General features: G+C 40.9%; 1 protein-coding gene across 17 annotated transcripts in view; it reads left to right on the forward strand.

Annotated features, from left to right (window-relative positions):
- The first annotated feature begins 10373 nt into the window (after nucleotides 1–10373).
- VEPH1 (ventricular zone expressed PH domain containing 1) overlaps nucleotides 10374–18390 on the forward strand; it is a 98436-nt gene continuing 90419 nt past the window's right edge. For 9 of the 17 annotated variants that reach the window (XM_087739911.1, XM_009463828.2, XM_087739903.1 and 6 more), the window contains exons 1-2: nucleotides 10374–10685; nucleotides 13236–13306. The gene's annotated coding sequence lies outside the window, so the exon portion shown is untranslated. Of the gene's footprint in view, nucleotides 10686–13235; nucleotides 13307–16083; nucleotides 16306–16743; nucleotides 16929–18390 lie in introns of all 17 variants that reach the window. The other 8 variants (XM_087739905.1, XM_087739901.1, XM_087739909.1 and 5 more) reach the window with 5 other exon arrangements.

An 18390-nucleotide genomic window follows, 5' to 3' on the forward strand; every position in this document is an offset into this window, starting at 1 on the left:
CAAAAGTCTAATGCGCAGTCCTGGGCTCTTTGTAGGATGTGTACTTTTGGACATGAATATTTTAAAATATTTTGACAAGAAAGAGTTGTATAATTTACTGAATTTTTAATATAATTTTACTTTTTATTCTCATATAGGCTCATCATTTCTGTAGTTACTGCAGCCTAGCTAATTAACAGAGGGTTGGGAGAGTGATTACAGGGAGGCTTGGGTATCTGCATTGTTCCAGTTTAATTGCTGCTCAAGCAATGATTCAGTGTTGGTTTTGGCAGTTCAGCAGCATTTGTCTGGCACTGTGAAATTCCCTGTTTGCGTCCGTGAGACTCATTTGTTGTTGATGGGCAAAAGCATGAAGATTTGTAAAATTTTTAGTAGCATACAGCCTTGTGGAAGGAATAGGTTTTGTTACGTGCCTTGCAATGTTTTGGCCGAGATGCTCAGGTGGTGCCTGCTGTTACGGAGCCTGCTAGCTGGAGCCTCCTCACCTTTGTAGACAGAACTGGGTCTGGTGCGGCGCGAGAGAAGAGAGGAGCAGCTGGAAGGGCCGTGCTGGCAGCAGGACTGCAGAGGACTGGTTTCCTGCACCTCCCCGCTGCCTGAAGAAAAGCTTGCTTGGTGTAAGTAACCCATGTGGTACCTAACCCAGAACTGGATGTGAACCTGAAGCATGCAAGGGCAGTAACTGGAGAGACGATACAGGCAACTGGAGAGGATAAAATAACCTGCAAATGCTCCTCATAACAATTTATGAAGGCAAACAAAATTTGAGCAAACTGGTAATGGAACCTGGAAAGTGTTTGTGCTCTGAGGACACAGATAGGCCTTGATGGCCCTGACCAGCCTCACCTGGGGCCTCCACCCACACCTGCCCAGTGGCCCCAGTTCAGCTCAAGCTGAGTCCCTCAGTCCTGGATAAACCTCAGACCTATGCTGTGAGCAGCTCAGCTCCTGGATGGGCCCTTCATGCAAGTACGTTATTGCTTGCATCCAGCCCTTTTTTCTGGATGGGCTTTGGACCTATGCTGTAGCCTTGTCACCAGTCCTGTCTCCAGCCTTGTCTCCTTTTGCTCTTGGCTGGACTCCCTGGGTGTATCTGGGACTTGGTTCACCACTTGACTCTTCTGGGACCATTAGTGGTTGGTGTTGTATGCGTCCAGCTCTGCTGACCGTGTTCAGACCCTGCGAGGCTGAGCCCTGCCAGTGCTGAGGTGTTTCTCTGCTCATGGCTTGCCTTGCTTTAGGATACCGAGTAAGGAGGTTTGAGTGTTTTTATTATTGAAGTCAAAACCCCACATATCATTAAATACATGAACGTAAGTATGCTGATGATTAGATACAATTTGTTGACATCAAATGAGTTAATACATTTAAAAATACATAACATTAATTGTAAGGAAATTGTAAGGAAAAAGTAAAGCAGCAATTTTTATGTGGAAGGGCATTGTAAAGATACCTCCAAAATCCTTGCAGAGACTAGAAAACATTTTCAGAGACAGAGGTTGAAATGCCTGGGTTTATCCAGGGCAGTTGCTGTCTCTATTCCGGGAATGAATGCATCTTCTATGTCACGAACTGCATTTTATGACATCCGCTTAAAAAAAAGTGAATAAAGAGAGGAAAATGTGGTGAAAGACAGCCAATTATTTCATAAATGTAAACTACATTAAAAAGTGGTGTACAACATTATATATTTATGGACACAATTTTGTTCTACTGTCACATAACAAAATGAATAATACATTAGTCCAAGAACTTGTCATTAAGTGAATTTCTCTGTTGCCTTGCCATTAAAATAAAAAAGTCCTTGGTCTGTATATATACATGACATTAACCCTTTTCTGGGAGCATAATGTAGGGTGGGTGCAGGTACCATTAGACTGCAAATTTGAAGTAGATTTTGTAACTTTTAAGGTGAAATAATGCTAATTAAATTCATCAGAGAGATTTGAAGATGTTCAGGAAGGCTTTACAGTTTTTTTCTGTTAATGAGATGTGAGAAATGGAACTGATATTGGATATTATTTAGACAAGAAAATGCTGTTATTTTTTACCCTCTCTATTATCAGAATATTATTACAGTAACCAGCAGGGAAGAGTTTCTTTGCAAGAGTTGATGAGAACGTGGAATTGGAGAAGATTTATTTAAGCATCAGAAAACTTCCAGGTAAGGCTGACAGTTCTGTTTGGTCAGTTTTAACTCTAGCATACCAATCATTTTTCTCTTTTAAGTCACTATGTGTTACAGTACCAGTATCACACTTATGTCTCACTTGTAATGTGGTTGAGTCCAGTTGTGACAGCCATGACTTTTCTCTGTAGTGCCTGCTTATATTGTTCTAAAGCCTGATTCTCAAAAGCAGTGAGTGAAAACATTTGAAAACAATGTGTGGAAAGCTGAATGAGTGTCTACAGAAGTTTATGGATACTGAGGACTTCAGTGGCTCGTGAACCAGGAATGTGCCCTTGCAGCAGACAACAGCACATGGGGCTGCCTTAGGCAGAGCATTGCCCACCGCTCGAGGGAGGTGATCCTTCCCCTCTGCTCAGGACTGGTGAGATGCATCTGGAGTGCTGGGTCCAGTGCTGGGCTCCTCAGTACGAGAAGGACAGGGACATACTGAAGTGAGTCCAGCGAAGAGCCATGAAGATGATTAGGGGGAAGGAGCATCTGATATAGAGGGAGAGGCTGAGAGAGCTGAGACTGCGTAGCCTGGAGAAGAGAAGGCTTAGGGAGACCTTATCAATGCATATAAATGCCTGATGGGGAGGAGTGAAGCAAGACTCTTCTCAGCAGTATCCAGTGACAGGACAGAAGGCAGTGGGCACAAGTAGAAATACAGGCAATTCCAGTTAAATGTAAGCAAAAACTTTTTTCCCGTGGGGCAGGTCAAACACTGGAACAGGTTGGCCAGAGGGGCTGTGGACTTTCCATCTTGGAGATGTTCAAAGTCCAACTGGAGGTGTCCCTGACCAACCTGCTCTGGCTCACCCTGCTTTGAGCAGGGGATTGGACTAGATGGTCACTGGAGGTGCCTTCCAATCTCAGCCGTGCCATGATTCTCTGACTCTGTGAAATGGGTCAATGAATAATTAAAAAGAATGAGCCTGTTACTCACATGGTTAAAGTTAAGCTCAAGAATCTGTTGACTTAAGATCTGGTACCTTCTAACAACATCTCCTAAGTTCATGGTATCTACCTCTAGTTTGTATGGGTTTCAATCTTTGTCCATGTCTTTTCTTTCTTTAATTCTTGTCCTTCCAAGAAGAGAGAGGAACATCTATTTGCAGTCTGATGAGGAAGACTAAAGGGACAATCTAACTTGATGATTAGGAGAAAATTACCTTTATGGTTAAAGTCAGTTAGACTGAATATGGGAATTTCAGGCCCCCGCCTAAATTCTTGTCTTGTCCCATGAGTCCTGCTGAGGAAAAAAAAAGAAAACCCTAACGCAGTTAGATGGTGATGTAACTGTTTTGGTGTTGAGCCTTCCAGGTGTTCTGCAGAGTTCTCCATGTAGATGTATGTGATGAGTTTGCACCTTTCAAAAGTAAGATTAAACTTATCTGAAATACCATTTATCTCAGAATGCGTTAATCCGATTTTTTTTTCTGTTTTCTCCTTTTTCTCCCTAACGTAATTGACAGCAAAATTGAATCAGTTTACTGCTGAGTTGGACTTGAAAGACGAACACTGAATTTTCTATTACTTGATTTTAATGCAATGTGTACACTTCACTATTTGATAAATTCAGACCTGCTGGGGAAAAACTGAGAACCACATTTTGGACACAAAGGATCAGATGTTGGCTTATGTTGTGGAGACTATTGGTTTAAATTTTTAGTTTATGAGAGAAAAATGGTTTCTCTGCAATATGCTTTGAAAATTCAGGGAGTCGGTTTCATACTGGAGCCCCTGCTGTTGACCGTGTGCCACATCTATGGAGCAGGAGGTTTTCAGGCTAGGGGGAATACTTAAAGAAAAAGACAACAGGTATAGCGGTACCACCCAAAAAAACCCCAACCCTACAAACCCAAACTAACAAAAATAATAATAATAAAAAAAAAAACATAAAGAAATTGAGGTCATGACAATTTTGTAAGGCAAATTTTGCTCAGGCCCTGGCCTGAAGTTAAGCCAAGTGAAGAAGGCACGGAAAAGCACTGGGCACAATGTGTGAAATTGCCAGATGTGACAGATAGTGGTGTGAGAAGCTAACAGAAGCTAACAGAAGTTACAAGTAGGGGGGAGGGCTGGATTGCAGAGCTGGTTAAGAGGGGCTGTTAGAGAAATGATCAAACCTGACAGATAATTAGGGGGAGTACTGAGGACCTTCTGGGGAGGGGACTCTTGCAAGGCCAGCTATATCTAGACAACTGCATCTGTAATAATATGTAAAACTGAGTTTACCTGGGTAACGGTAATAGAAATATGAGTTTTGTGTATGGAGAGGCATACACAAGGCAGAGGAAGGGAGGATGGCCAAGGAACAGGACAGGGGGCTGGTAAAGTGTGCTGCCTGGGGGGTACCGGTTGGCAGCCGTGTGCTTGATCACTGCAGCTGGCACAGGATAATAAACCAAACTGGTTGTTCTGACCGTGCCACAAAAGCCAATGCTGCTTTTGTGGCCAGGAGCTGGGGTGGGGAGGCTTCAGCTGTGTGCCACCTCCTCTCTCCAGAGAGATGGACAGCTTGAGCATCCTGGTACCCTCTTGGTGCCTAATCCAGGCCTGCAGGCATCAGCAGCTACCTGCTGCTCCCTGATGGCACAAGTGCCCTATAGAAATGAGCTGAGAAGTTCCAGAAAAGAGAGTCCAGAGGAGAGTCAACAAGAATTAAAAAAAGCAAGAAAATGTCAGAAGAGTGAGAAGCTGAAAGAGATGTTTGCTCCAAAAGGAGATGTTTGAGAGAGCAAAGAATCATAAAGTCAAACACCATAGCAAAAGAGTGATCTGTTGTGCTCTGTTTCTAATGGAGTAGGAAGAAGTCTTTGGCTACTGGGTAAATTCCTAATGAAGAAGTGTTGAAAAGCTTTGCTTAAGGAAGCAAGATCAGAACATCAGGCGTGCGTAGACCTGACAGCTCTTGCCTCAACATAAGGAGGTAGGTTAGATAATCTCTTGAGGACTTTCCAATCCTATATTTCTATGGTTTTATGCTCACTTATTTATATAGAAACTTTCTTCTAGAAATCCAGCAAGCAAAACTTTGTCCTGGAAAGGCATTTACATAGCCGTATTAGTGCTGATATTAATTTATTTAAAAAACAACTTGTCCCATGAGGTGCTGCCTCTCTTTTTTTTTTTTTTTTTTTTTTTTTTTTTTTTTTCCCTGCAGACTGGTTTCCTTAAGTCTTCAAATAACTGCCACTGCTTAGCTCTGATGCCATTATTGAAATTAGAGTTTCTGGTGGAAGTACTATTCCTCTTGTTTGTCTTTCAAAGCATTGTGCTCATCTGTGAGGTATAGCATTAACGATGGTAAACTTATTAAGCATCTGAACAGACTTTTTAGAGTTTTTTAAATACTAGGTCTTACTGTGGCATCTATCCATAGCCAAGAGGAGAACCTGTGCACAAGAAAGGCGTGAGCACATTGTGTCAGTCTGTACTGCTTCTCATTCTTGTAAGTTAGCATAAATGCCCATATTAATTTTAAATGTGGACCTATGGTACAGATTATCTGGTTTTATTAGTAGCTTCAGAGGGTAGGTGTTTAATATTAATAATCACTGTTAGCCTATAGACTTAATTAGGATGAGAAACAGCTGGATGCTGTGCAGAACCAGTCTTGGCTCCAGACGCTGTGTCTCTCTGCAGCAGGCATGCCCTGATTGCTGGGCTCTTAACTCATGGCAGCTGAGAACAGCACGTCCTCATGGTTACTTATCAAGACTGCTTTTCCTTCCTGCTTCTAGGACCCTTTTAAAGGCTTCTGGCTCTTCACCAGAAACCAGGAGAGTGAGCACCTATTGGAACAGTCCCTTGTGGTCGGGCAGTTTTTCTTCTGCGTGGGAGTAGCTGCCTTCGCTCTCCTAGGGTAAGTTTTCTTGACTTCTGCTCTCAGGGACAGAATACAAGGGTTACTTGGGCTGTCGTCAACAGTTGAATTCATTTGTCCTGGCTATCCTTAAAAAAACTTTTGCTTAAGCCAAATGCAGATTTCAACCCATTCGGGTATTGCAAAGTAGGAAAAACATACAGAAATCTAAGAAGTGAAAAATATAGCAGAACTGTTAAAGTACTTCGCAACTTGCAGAGCTTGTAACTCCAGTGGCACAAATCCAGCACTCGATTTCTGCTTGGTGCAGTATATAAAAACTCAGCAGTGGAGTTATGCAGCTCAATTAGCACAGTTCATAAACTATGCAGCTCAATTAAGAAAGCCCTGTATGTGGGAAACAAAGTGAATGGAAATAGATGCCTGAAGTAATAAAATATGCAGTTCAATTGGAAAATGATGCAGGTGGGTAACGCAAATGTTCTCTGATATGCAGAATGTGAGACTGTGTATGCATGTATGTGTATACATAAAAAAAAAAAATAGATTGAGTGTGTTTGCAGTTTGTCCATCACAGCAAGGGAGGCTGCGGAGCACCTGAAGTACTGTCAGATGGACCTGCAGTGACATTTGTTTGTTGCCTATGAGTATTTTGGAACTGTCTCCAAACCAGCAGTGGCTATAAAGAAATGAGTATGCAAACTTTTTCTATTTCTGATATACTTTATCAACAAGATGGCACCTAGATGCACAGCAGATGTTGTCTTTTGTGATGCAGATGAGCCTTTTGGAGCAGTGCAGCTGATAATGAGCTCTGTGTATTGTTACAAGATAGGGCTGCCAGGCAATAACCACCTACGAACCTGACTAACGAACAGCAACAGTGCTGAGACAGGGTCTAGCTCCTCTGAGACAATGGGTTAAATCCTATAGTTTTTAGACTTCATTCGGGGAGAACCTCTTTTAATTTCAACAGGAGCTTTGACTTTGTCTGGTACACAGGATTTGGCCTTTAGAAATAAACAGCTATTCTAAAAGTGTCAAACAAGATTGCTGTGCTTTGCCAGTAATTGAAGTGGAGTATAAGCAATACTTAGTATGGAAAAAAAAAATCAGAATAGTTAAAAAATAGCTTTAGTAATTAATATGGAATTTGATAGAGATATTAGGTTGACATCTAACATTTTTTATTTGGCAGGACAATTTACAATCCTGAGTAATCCACTTATGAATGTGTATGAAACTATGCAAGTACACTAAATATTGGGCTGCTGCCAGTCAAATGCATGGCCCAGAAATGCTTCTTGTTACCTGGTCCATATAGAAACCAAAGATTACTTCATAAATGTCTGTGTCATTATCCACCTCTTTGTCTGGGACAGCAAATGGGCATAAGGTAACTTCAGGAAATACCTACTGGGAGAACAAAAGACTATAGATCCTTGTAATGACAATAAGAGTCTCTCCATTAACTTCAGTGGGCTTTTGAGAGGCTGTTATTTCTGGAGTGAAATATTTTGTACTCACAGGAATAAAAACACCAGGATGTGTTATCTGAAGGGGGGGAAAAAAACCCAAATTGAGTATCTCCTATTATGGTAAAGGAAACATTGCATCCAGTTCTACAATTCTTCGACAAAATTCCTGATGTGTATGTAAAAGATGTAGCTCTGAATTAGCGAATTATATGGCACGTGATAGATAAAGAACTTGCTTACACGGGAAACATTTTCATGGTCTTCAAGGTATTTGTATCCTTGCTGATTCCATCAGAATCAGAGGAATGTTGCCTGGTTTTAAAAATGAGTGGATTAGGGGAACATTCATCAGTGCCTTGCTTGGCAAGATTTTGAGAGGTCTGAGTGCACCTATTTAAACGACAGTAAATAGGTGGTGCCCCATGCCGTGCTGAATCTGTCCTCTGATAATGCCACCAGCAGTGACTGACCACCAGGTCCTACAACACAGAACAGAATTTTGCTATGAACTTGTTATTTATTTACTGCAACACAGACTTTAAATTCAAAATCAGATAATTATTAGTCAAACATGTAAACCATTTGGATGTATGATCTATGATTTCTATACTATTCTCCTTGGTTTTCCATGGCTGACTCTTGTTGTACAGCAGATTTTTGGCATCGAGACAGACTGCAGGGACGTAAACCTGTTTTTTCCATTAGCCTTTTATGTTAGAAGGTTGGGAGGGGGTTGGATTTTTATGAATACCCTAAATTAAAGAGACTCCAGCCTGACTGTGAAATTAATAGAGCTATCAAAAAACCCACTGTCATTATACAACAATTGTTAATTATTTACAAGCAAACTTCTGCAAGAACAGTATTGTAGCTGTCAGCATTGTTGTTATTAAAATTAAAATGCTTTGTCTCGGTAGAAGATAACATGACTCATTTAGGCTAAATGCAATGAATATGGAATATTCTGTTTCTCTTCACCAATTAGTTGGAGAGAAAACAATAGCATGTCTCTTTCCTAACAAGATGTTTATTTTAAAAAGTCTAACAAAATAAATATTTTCAAGGCTTTGTTCAAAAGGGACATAAATTCACTGTGGCTGTTATAATAAAATTTAAAACCAAGTTTTTTCTAGGATGGGAACAACTATTTTCATAAAGTAAATTCTCCTTGCTTGTTTGGGTATCTCTCACCTGATCTTACTTTGCTGCCTTAGATTCCCCAGCCTGCTGTCTGTCTTGGTTTTCTTTCTGACTGTACAGATTATTCTGGGAGCAAAGCACATTCACTTCAGAGTAAGAGAGATTCTGTGTAGGGACCCCTCTCTACTGGCCACCTCGTGACATTAAGAGAATGGGTCGTCTGAGAAGACAGTCAACACTGGTCTTATCCTTTCAGCAGAGTTATCAGAAAAGCTTTTCTGTGTAAATTTTCTGAGGAATGTCATTAGCTACAACTGTAGCTGTGTTTGAGTAAGTACAAAACCAGCTTGTGGTTCTACTTTTCCTTCCACATGAAAAATTAAGATTGTCAGACGCTGGGGGGAAATGTTACTTTGGTTGCTATTAGAAGTCAAAAGTTGGCTCACAGTGAGTGAAGGAATCAACCTCCTAATTCCTGCTGTACAATGAATTAAGTAGTTATTAGATGCAGAAGTAAAATCCAAGACCCTTGTTTACGCTCTCTTAGTTAGACCATGCTGCCTTTTGAAACTTCTTATTTTTAAAATCTCTTGTTTAGAAAATGGTTTTTAGAGTGAGAATATTTATGTTCTGCTATCAGCTTGCAAGTTTTTTTTACAGTCTCATAGAAGTAGGAGAGAAGCAAGCTGTGTTCTTCATACACATACTAAGTTAAAAGGAAGATGTAGAGAACACACAATTGCATTTTATTTAGAAAAACAACAGCAACAATGACTTTCTTAACATCATTAAAGGTATGCATTCACCCTTAATTTTGTATTTGGTTGTAGAGGCCATGGTGGAATGAACAGGAGCAAAAAGGCTATTTGGAGGATTTGCCATCAAAATTGAGGACTCGTGACTGAATGTGTATTCTGTGGAGCAGATTTTTTTAAAACTGTATAATTTATAAATCCTTTCTGTACTGTAAAAGGACAAAAGCCCTAACAAGAATGGTACAAACATGCCTCCTTGTTATCTTTGGGCAAACAGTTTTTCTTTTCTTCTAGCAGCTGGCTAAGAGCGCTTGACCTTACACTTCGCTGTTCTGAGAGTTGGTTCATTTGATGTTACTTTGGCCATTATTAGAAAAATGTCAGTGCTGGGACACTCCCAGTCAGGGTTTGCTCCTAGGCTCTCCCAGTGAAGGAGGACATAGCCAGTATCAGTTCTGTGAAGATCCTTTGGGCCTGTGTGTAGGGCAGGCTTTGGTTACGCTTGATTTGTTGGGAATCTGGAATTTATTTATCAAAGAAAAGTTAAGGGGAAAAGTATACAGACATGCTCAACGTGGAAGGAAAGCATGTTCAGCTTGCATGCAGAATGCCACTGGAATGATTCAGAAATCATTTCTCCGCTACGACTGCCAGGCTTTGGAGGTGTTCAGGTAGGTCCTGGGCACTGGTTCTACCTGGGTAATTACGCTTTCTAAGGGCTGGCTGAAGTTCTGCAATTTGATGAGATGCAATGGGTGTCAACTGAAAGGATGCATTTCCTCCAGTGTCCTACTCTTTCCTGAATTTTCTTCTGGCTAATGTTCCTCCAAAGACACTGAAAGGGTTGAGCCTTCTCACCAACTTCTGAGAAGAGGCCCCATAAGTAATATTAACTACTGCAATTTCCTCCTTTCTCTTAAGCAAGTTATTAATTAACTGAATGTAACCACTGGCTGTTGATAAATCCTTTTAACTAATTCAAATTCCTTATCAAGCTTGGAGCATTTTCACTCAAGCTACTGCTGAAGTTAAGCTTTGTGAAGAATTAGTTCTGATCTGTTTTTGAGTGCCGGAGCTGGGGAAAATGAAGAGAAGATATTTGTTTGCTTGATTCCACATGACAACTCCAGGGTAACTGAATAGACTGTACGGTTGGTTTGACAAGGCTGTGCACTGAGCCAGCAGCCTCGCATACCAGAGACAGGGGGATGGAAGGGGGACTGACAACTGTAATGGATTTTATCACAATTTCTCTAAAGAGCGACAATTTGCCTTCAATTATTGATGTTTTTCAGAGGTTTCTTTTCTGAGAGGTATGAATAACTAACTTAAATATGCGTTTGTATAACGTTTTCAATAATGAATAAATTACTGCATGGAAAGAAGTTGAGTAGCAGATCCAAATATTAAATAATGGAAGAGGTTTTTGAGTGTAGGAAATGTAGTCTTTAATAGTGTGACTGTTACTGGTTTTTCTGTGAATGCAGGAACTGTGGTTATTATATGTATAAATGTATTACAATGATGTTTGTGAAAAATGTTGTAAGTTAGCTTGAAGTGCCAAAGAAAGAAAAAGCAGTGCCTGTGTATGGTGGTGTGTGACAGCAGGTACATTAATCCTGTAGTGCTCTTGACTCATCCTGGGGCTCCAATGTGTTTAACTTTCCTCCCCGTGCTCAGGAGGCACTTTGCGCCCGGTGCTGCGGAATTATTGCCTTACGTTAGGGGAACTTTGAAAGTGCAGGCTAGGGAAGCTGTTGGCCCTATTAAAATGTGTGCTGAAGAGAAACTGGAGTGGATTGCCAGGTACCTGAGAGGAACCTTAGGACGTTCAATGATTGTTCGGTGACTGCTATTTCAGGAGACTTCGAGAGACGCTGACTTTTAATTTATTTATTGTTCTAGTCCAATTTTCACTTCCAGAGTGGCATTCTTAGAGACCCTATCCTGTAGTCCCTCATGCTCTGTTCCATTTAGTCTTTCACTCTCTTTAGACAAATACATATTTATACATTTTGTAAAATTTTATAACAAGTTCTTTTTCTGTAACATCGCTACAGTCTTGAAAATTTGTCCCAGATACGAAAGCTCGTTAAGTAACACTTGAAAATGACCAGCTTTTGACAGCATCACCATGACAATGAGTGTATTGGTATTTGTTATATGAAGAAATTTATTCCATGTTAGCAGTGTGTTGTTTATTTCAGCATAATATTTTAATACCATGAAGGTATTAGAAACGGAATTCTTACATATCTGTCTTACTGATGTTAAAAAATGCTAAGTCTTATGAAGTGTTATATATAGCATTGGTGTGTTCTGAAACGGCAGTATAAACCTTTGTGATTTCTTATACACGGAAAATTATAGGAAACTCTCTTGACAGCACCTATATATCTACTTGATAATCTATAAAAAAATTTTGGTCAAGTTATAAACTGTTTGCAAAAGTAGCACTTAGCAAGTTTGTAAGTATGTTCTTACCACTCTGCATCAGCTGGGCTCTGCATGGATTGTGCAGCCAAAATTGCCTCGGAGATCTGTGAAATCTGGTTCACTTAAAGCAGCATCTGACCTATAAAACCTACTGATTAAGCCAGTTTATCGCAGGGGAGAATATTTACACGCTGGTTTACACATCGAGCAGGAACACTGAACTTACTTCAAACTGAGGATAGTAGGATAGCCCTGCAATTCTGGTAGAAGAGATCAGTCTTAAAAGAGGTTGTATAATTCCTCTGATTATTTTGTGGTTGCCTCCAATAAGAATACTGCTTCCTTGTATATAAGAACTGGATGTTGAGAGCAAGTCAGTTCACAGCTCCCAGGACTGCAGCAAGGTGTTTCATTAGCAAAAAAAACATTTTTAACCCTAGTCTAATTAGTAGACTTCGTAATTTATTGTTTCATCATCTGGTCCAGCTCAGCATCCATGGGATTTCTAGAGGACATGAAGTGTGGAAACCTGTCATGACAGAAAAAAAACAGAGAGGCTTGTAGGAAACAATGGTTGTCTTGTGGGAAGAGTTTAAATATATGCAGCTGATCCCATGGGAACTGCTGTAGTCTATTCACCCTGTGTGAAAATGATGCTCTTTCAATATAATCTTTAATCCTTTTCTTTCACTGAAAAATGTGAGAACTTTATTTAAAAGTTTTGAAAGAGTGTTCTATTTTAGTGAGTAAATGCTTTTCAAACATAAAAATAAATCAAATTATTAGTGTAACACGGAGGGGAGAAGTACTCTGAAATATCTCGCAATATTCTGTCCATAAATTGCATATGTGAATGTTCTTGGGAAAGTTTCAGGCTGAAAATAACCAGGAAATGTATCCAGGCTTTCTTTTTGTCCTGGATGGGCGCATGTGGGGAAGGAAGTATCCAGCAGTCTTGGAGATATTACAAACTTCTGTAACTGTTGGAGACATACTTTTTCTAATGCCCCAAAACAGATTTTTCCCGGGAGAAGGATTTCAAGAGAAGAGAATCTTATCATATGCACAGAACAAAAGTTTGCTTTGAAGATGATTCTAATCTTTCTCCTATTCATGGAAAAGTAAAATAAAACTAAATATGCAGTTGTTGAAAACGTTTCTCCCCACCCCCAGAGAGAATAGAAATCTAAACCTTGCTTTGTTCAATCCATGCATGTGTGAATAACATCACAAACTCCCACAGGGTTTAGTAGAGCTGCTGTTCTGTTTGTTTTTTATGGGACCATGTCCTAAATATTAAACCCTGTTTGGTGAAATACACAGTTGTATTCCTGGAAGTATCATGTGGCATATGTTTTATAGCCTGCACACAGAGTGCTGAAAAGGCAAAGAGTTACTAATACTATTTTGCTTTTACTTTCCTATAGTGTCTTTCATCCAAGGCATCCAAAGCACTTCATACAATCCAGTGTATTAAGCATGGCAACATGTCTGCGAGGTAAGGAAATTGATTTTTTTTTTGTTTGTTTGTTTTCCTTTTTATAGATAGAGTAGTCAAAGCATTGGGCTGTGATTTGCCCAAGATTGCCATGGCAAAGCAAGACCTCTGGCCTCCCAGTCCTTTAACACAAGTCTCTTCACTTAAGGGGAATTATCAGATCACCTTCCTCCCCTGTGTAATTTACTTGACATTTAAATCTAAGTTATTTTTTTTGAACAAGGTGCTCAGTTTGTACCTTTTAGATTTCTTTAATATTTCAGAAAATGAACATTACCTTTTGTTTATCAAAGAGCTTTGGTGTCTGTGGTAGCTTGGTCCCTCAGTACAGAACAAGAAACATCAGCTGGAAGTGCCCTGGTTGGGAGCTGTGCTGCAGCATTTGAGGAGAACCATACATGGTGCCCATGGCAAACTGAGTGTTACAGAGGAGAATGGGGTTTGGGAAGTGCTGAATGAATCAAGTAATGCGACCAGGTCCCACTTGGGAGCCCTGGCTGTGTGCTGGGTTTGGAGTATCATCTGTCCTTGGCGCAGCTCCAGCAAGATGATGGTTTGTACTCACAGCCTATTGTCTCTTGATGTACTCAACTGCAACTGGCCAGCGGCTTTGGAAGCTTGCAGGGACTATCCCCAATGGCGGTGGGTTATGGATTTTGCTGCAGAGTTAGGTTAGCTCAAGACTTAGTACTGTGCATGCTTAACCTCCTTCTGAAGTGCAATATTATGTAAATTCACATACAAGATTGGTTCAACAGTATAGTAAGGTTTTAATTGCCTCTTGCTTTGCAGTTGGCAAACTAGAAGATACTGTGTGGTCCACTTAACATGACCTCTAGGTGGCCTCCGTTTCATAAAATGCCTTAAATGTAGCGAGGGTTTTCTCAATTTATGTTGCTTAGCATGGAACTAGATTAACAATATCGTTGCACAGTTCTTTGAAGGTTGCACTTTAGTTTTCAGTGGGATAGCACCCTCTGGTAAAATCAAGTAACCATACTTTCATTTCAAGTCTTTTGAAAGTTAAGGAAATTTTTCTAATTTCTTGTAGAATTTCTTTCACTGTAAACTTAAAAATTTTTATCCTCTCTCCTTCCTCTTTGATTTTAAATATTTTTTTTTGGTTTTTTTGTCCTTCTAATGTCATTCTGCAGAATCTGAGTTCCTGACAGAACTGTAAGACTCAGTCTTTTAGCTCAAAGTTCAATTGGTTTTTGGATGCCCTTAGGTCCAACTGCCCTTTTACATGGAATTTTTATTGTTAATCTTCTATTATTGGGGGAATTATTTTGCAAACAGACCAATTCAATTCCTTCAAGCTCTGAAACCTGTCAGGCTAGCTTTTATTCTGATTGCTTCTGATAAGGAGCTTTGGTAAGAATGCTGTGCCTCTAGCAAGTTGAGAGACTCACCTCGGAGGGGAACAGCTTCAAGGTCCCAGGGAACATATGGCTCTTTCAGCTTGTCATGAAAAGGGAAACTAGGTGTTGAAAATCAGAATCAAAACTTTGAATTAGATGTGGGACTGCACCACGAACCAGCGGAAATGGCCTGTGTTATAAGCTGAGTCTTTTTTTCCCCTGCATAACGATGACTGGAAGTTAGCTACAAGAGCTGGAGTCACTGCTTTGTTTCCCACATTTTGACCAAGGATCCCTGCTGCGAACCCCCCCAGATGCTGTGCCGATGGGGAGCCACGCGTCGGCAAGACCCTTTGCCTCTTTTCCATTGCTTGTGTACAACAAATGGGACAAAAATCTAAGTCTGATCCGTCTCAGACGCTGATCTGACAGATACGGTAATCTCTGTCCTATCTGAATCAGAAGATACTGATAGGTGATGTGGAGTCAAGGTGATGAGACATCTTGGGAAACGTACTCTGAGGCAATTTTATCGTCCAACCTGACCTTTTTTAAAAAATCATTAAAAAAAAATTAAAAAATTTTAAAAGATGACATTTTGGAAGACATATGTGTTATGTTTTTCCTTTTACTCAGTGCCAGCTACCTATTAGTAGGAAACAGTACAATCTTGTAGTGAGCAAGGAGATGTTTAAGGGACAATTCTCTCCTTTTAAGACCTATGCAAGATAAGCATTTTCAGCACTGTTACATAATGTAAGTATTAAGAAGATTTGCTATAATTCCATTTCAAAGAGCTTATAGTAAGTAAATGTTTTTCTGTATTGTCCTTAGCATTGTCTATAAAACTTACATAAAAAGCATCTGTTCATCAGGTAGAGCACAGGGCCTTTCCGAGAAACTCTTCTTCTGCAGAAGCACATCGAGTAGAGTATCATTTGCAAAAGGCCAAGAAGGGGCTGCTGGGTTTCAGTGCAGCTGATCAAAGGGAAGGTTCAAATGGATCTTCATTCCTGGAGCATTTTTCTAAATTATGTGTGCAGATTTTGTTGTGCTACTTAGGAGTGCAACATTAAAAGCCAAAGCAAACTTCAGACTCTTTTGTATTCATGTGAAGTGTTACAGAATGATAGCATTTATTCCTTTGGACAGAAAATCTCTTCTGTAGCAAGTCTGTTCACTTGTTCTTTTTCTGTCAAACAGCATGAGCTTACTGAGTGGGTTTTTTTTACCTTCTTCCCAGGGAAGGATAGCTTTCCACTAACACAGAGAGTTCTGTTTTCTTTATCAAAAACAACTGCCCTCAAGTGGAGTAGGCTTTGTATTTTGCCCTGGAAACAGAGTTCCATTCAGAGATAAGGCCTCTTTGCATTTAGGTTCCTTTAGTCACCTGACGGAGCCATTGGTAACTTTTAGGCTGCTTTCGTCTGCATTCCTGAAATGCCTTACTCCTGGCACTGCAATTAACAGCTTCAGGTTCACTGCTTGCCACCCGGTTCCCCAGCTTTCCGCTTGCCGTGCCCTCGGATGCTGCCGGGGGTAGGAGGAGAGCAAAGCAAACGGTCAGGCTTTGTTCCAAGAACACAAGCTTTGCACCTGCAACCACCATTGAGGATGTCATCGTGGAATTGTGAACAGGTAAAAAAATCAGTTTGTGTCTGCGGCTTTTTGAACTTTTATTTTTGAATTTGAAAATTGCTGAGCATGACTACAACGGGCCCAATCTCCTCCGTGCTTACAGCATGCCCTTCAGTTCTGTGCCTGGGGATTTATGCCATAGCGATTGTCAGGAGGATCTGGCCTGTTGTGCGCTGGGGTTTGCGATCTTATTAGCTCTTTTCTGCTTCTGTCTTGTTGCAAGTAACCAAACTGAAAGTCCTGCGTAATGATATTGATAGATTTGGGAAAATTAAAAAAAGCCTTACAATCAGGCTTATGGCCTGATCAAGTGTAAGGGGTGGTCTGCACTCTTAAAATAGAGATTGTTTCATTGAGTTATTTCCAGCAGGTTTTCAGTGTTTTGCACTGGCTTTGCCACTTACTTGGCATTTTGCATTTTTTTTTCCTGAAAAATAGCATAAAGTAGACTAACGGGGATTAAGGATACTTTGTATCTCACATAACAATTACAAGCGATCTAGTTTGCAACAATGTAATACTTTGTACGTCAACTGAAGAAAGACCCTAGAGGAGCTGGCTGTGAATCCACATGGGCCATCTGGAAGACGGGCTTGGGAGATCCCTTCCTAGCCTCAAAATCGGTAAATATTCTGCAGTAGGTGGATAAGTGAAGACAGAGGGAAAGTTTTCCTTTGTGACATGATGTTTGCATTTTAATACATGTTCTCGTGTCAGGCTACGCCTGGGTGAGATACGCATCCGCGCAGAGCTTCCTGCGAGCTGCCCCGTGCCCCGGCAGGCAGCAGCAGGCAGGGGCTCTCTGCCTGCCCCGCTGGGCACGTGCCATCGGGGTGACCGTGGCTGTACGCTGCTATAGCAGGCTCATCTAATGCAAACCTGCGTAGAAAATGTGGTGATGTTTGAGTCCTTAATTTGTCACACTTACCCAGCCTCTTCATCGCTCTGTCCAGATTACGAATAGCCTGTTTTTCATAAGATTCCCTTTTCTCTGATATTTTACTTCAGCTAATGTATGTCAAATCTCGGACATTTCTCTTTCCTCTATGTAAAGCTACAGGGAAATTTTACTCATTGGAAACACAGACTAGGTCATTTAAGCAATGTGCACAAACAAAGGCAGACTGATCCAGTTCTAGCAACTGCTTTTCCAGTGCGTAATATTTGAAGCTAACTCTAACTCTTGAATTAATGAGTATCATATTTAGTGTATGCCTACCTTAACATCATAATTTTGTCAGCTAGATAGTCATGTATCTGCTGTATTCCTGTAAAGATAGCCACAAGTAGCTAAGCTGAAACTTTGTTTAGACTGTTGCATACCTAAATGTAAAGGACATACATATATACACGTGTATTATATGTATGTCCTTCACATTTAGGTATGTTTACTTCAATTCAGAAAGACATTTTGATTCACAAAACAGCAACTAACAACAGCCTACTTCGCGGTTTCTCTGAATTATGCTGTGTTTATCTCCACACGCTTCATTATGGAGAAAATCTTGATGATGTGAAAGATGGTGTTGAAGGAGTGAGAATGATCCCTTGTGTACTAAAAGATGGCCAGCACAGGTGCAGTTAAAGCTAAAGGGAGCTTGAGGTGACCGTCGAGCAGAGCTTGTTTGGGCTGAGGTCCTTCAGCTATGCAGCAGCTTCCCGGGGCACAGAGGCATTCCCATTTGTAACCTCTCCTTTCGTGTGCATCTGAGCTTACGCAGAGCCATGGTGCTATGTGTCTTTATGTCCCCTTTGGCGGGCAGAAGCTCACTGTGCTTCTGGGCACCATGGCTGCTCCAAGTGCCTGCGAATGTCCTCTGTGTGGTTCACCCCTTTCTCGGCAGGCTCTCAAACAGCAGGCTCTTCCACTGCCCCGCTTCCCTCGCAGCTCTGCCTGAGGTGCTAGCAGCCCATGGAGGGTCCCGCACTTAGAGGTGCTCGTTGGGGCTGAGAAATTGTGGCTTGCTGCGTTTCTCTGTCATTGTGAATAGTGTTGGTGAGAAAGTATGGAAGAAGTGCAGTACAATCGGGAGCTGAGGGAGGAGGGACTGCCCTTGTCCTTTTCCTACTGGTTGGGTCATCATG

The sequence above is a fragment of the Nipponia nippon genome, unplaced genomic scaffold (assembly GCF_047370975.1).
Source record: "Nipponia nippon isolate SJK-2023a ecotype South Korea unplaced genomic scaffold, ASM4737097v1 scaffold_7, whole genome shotgun sequence".
Taxonomy (NCBI): Eukaryota; Metazoa; Chordata; class Aves; order Pelecaniformes; family Threskiornithidae; genus Nipponia; species Nipponia nippon.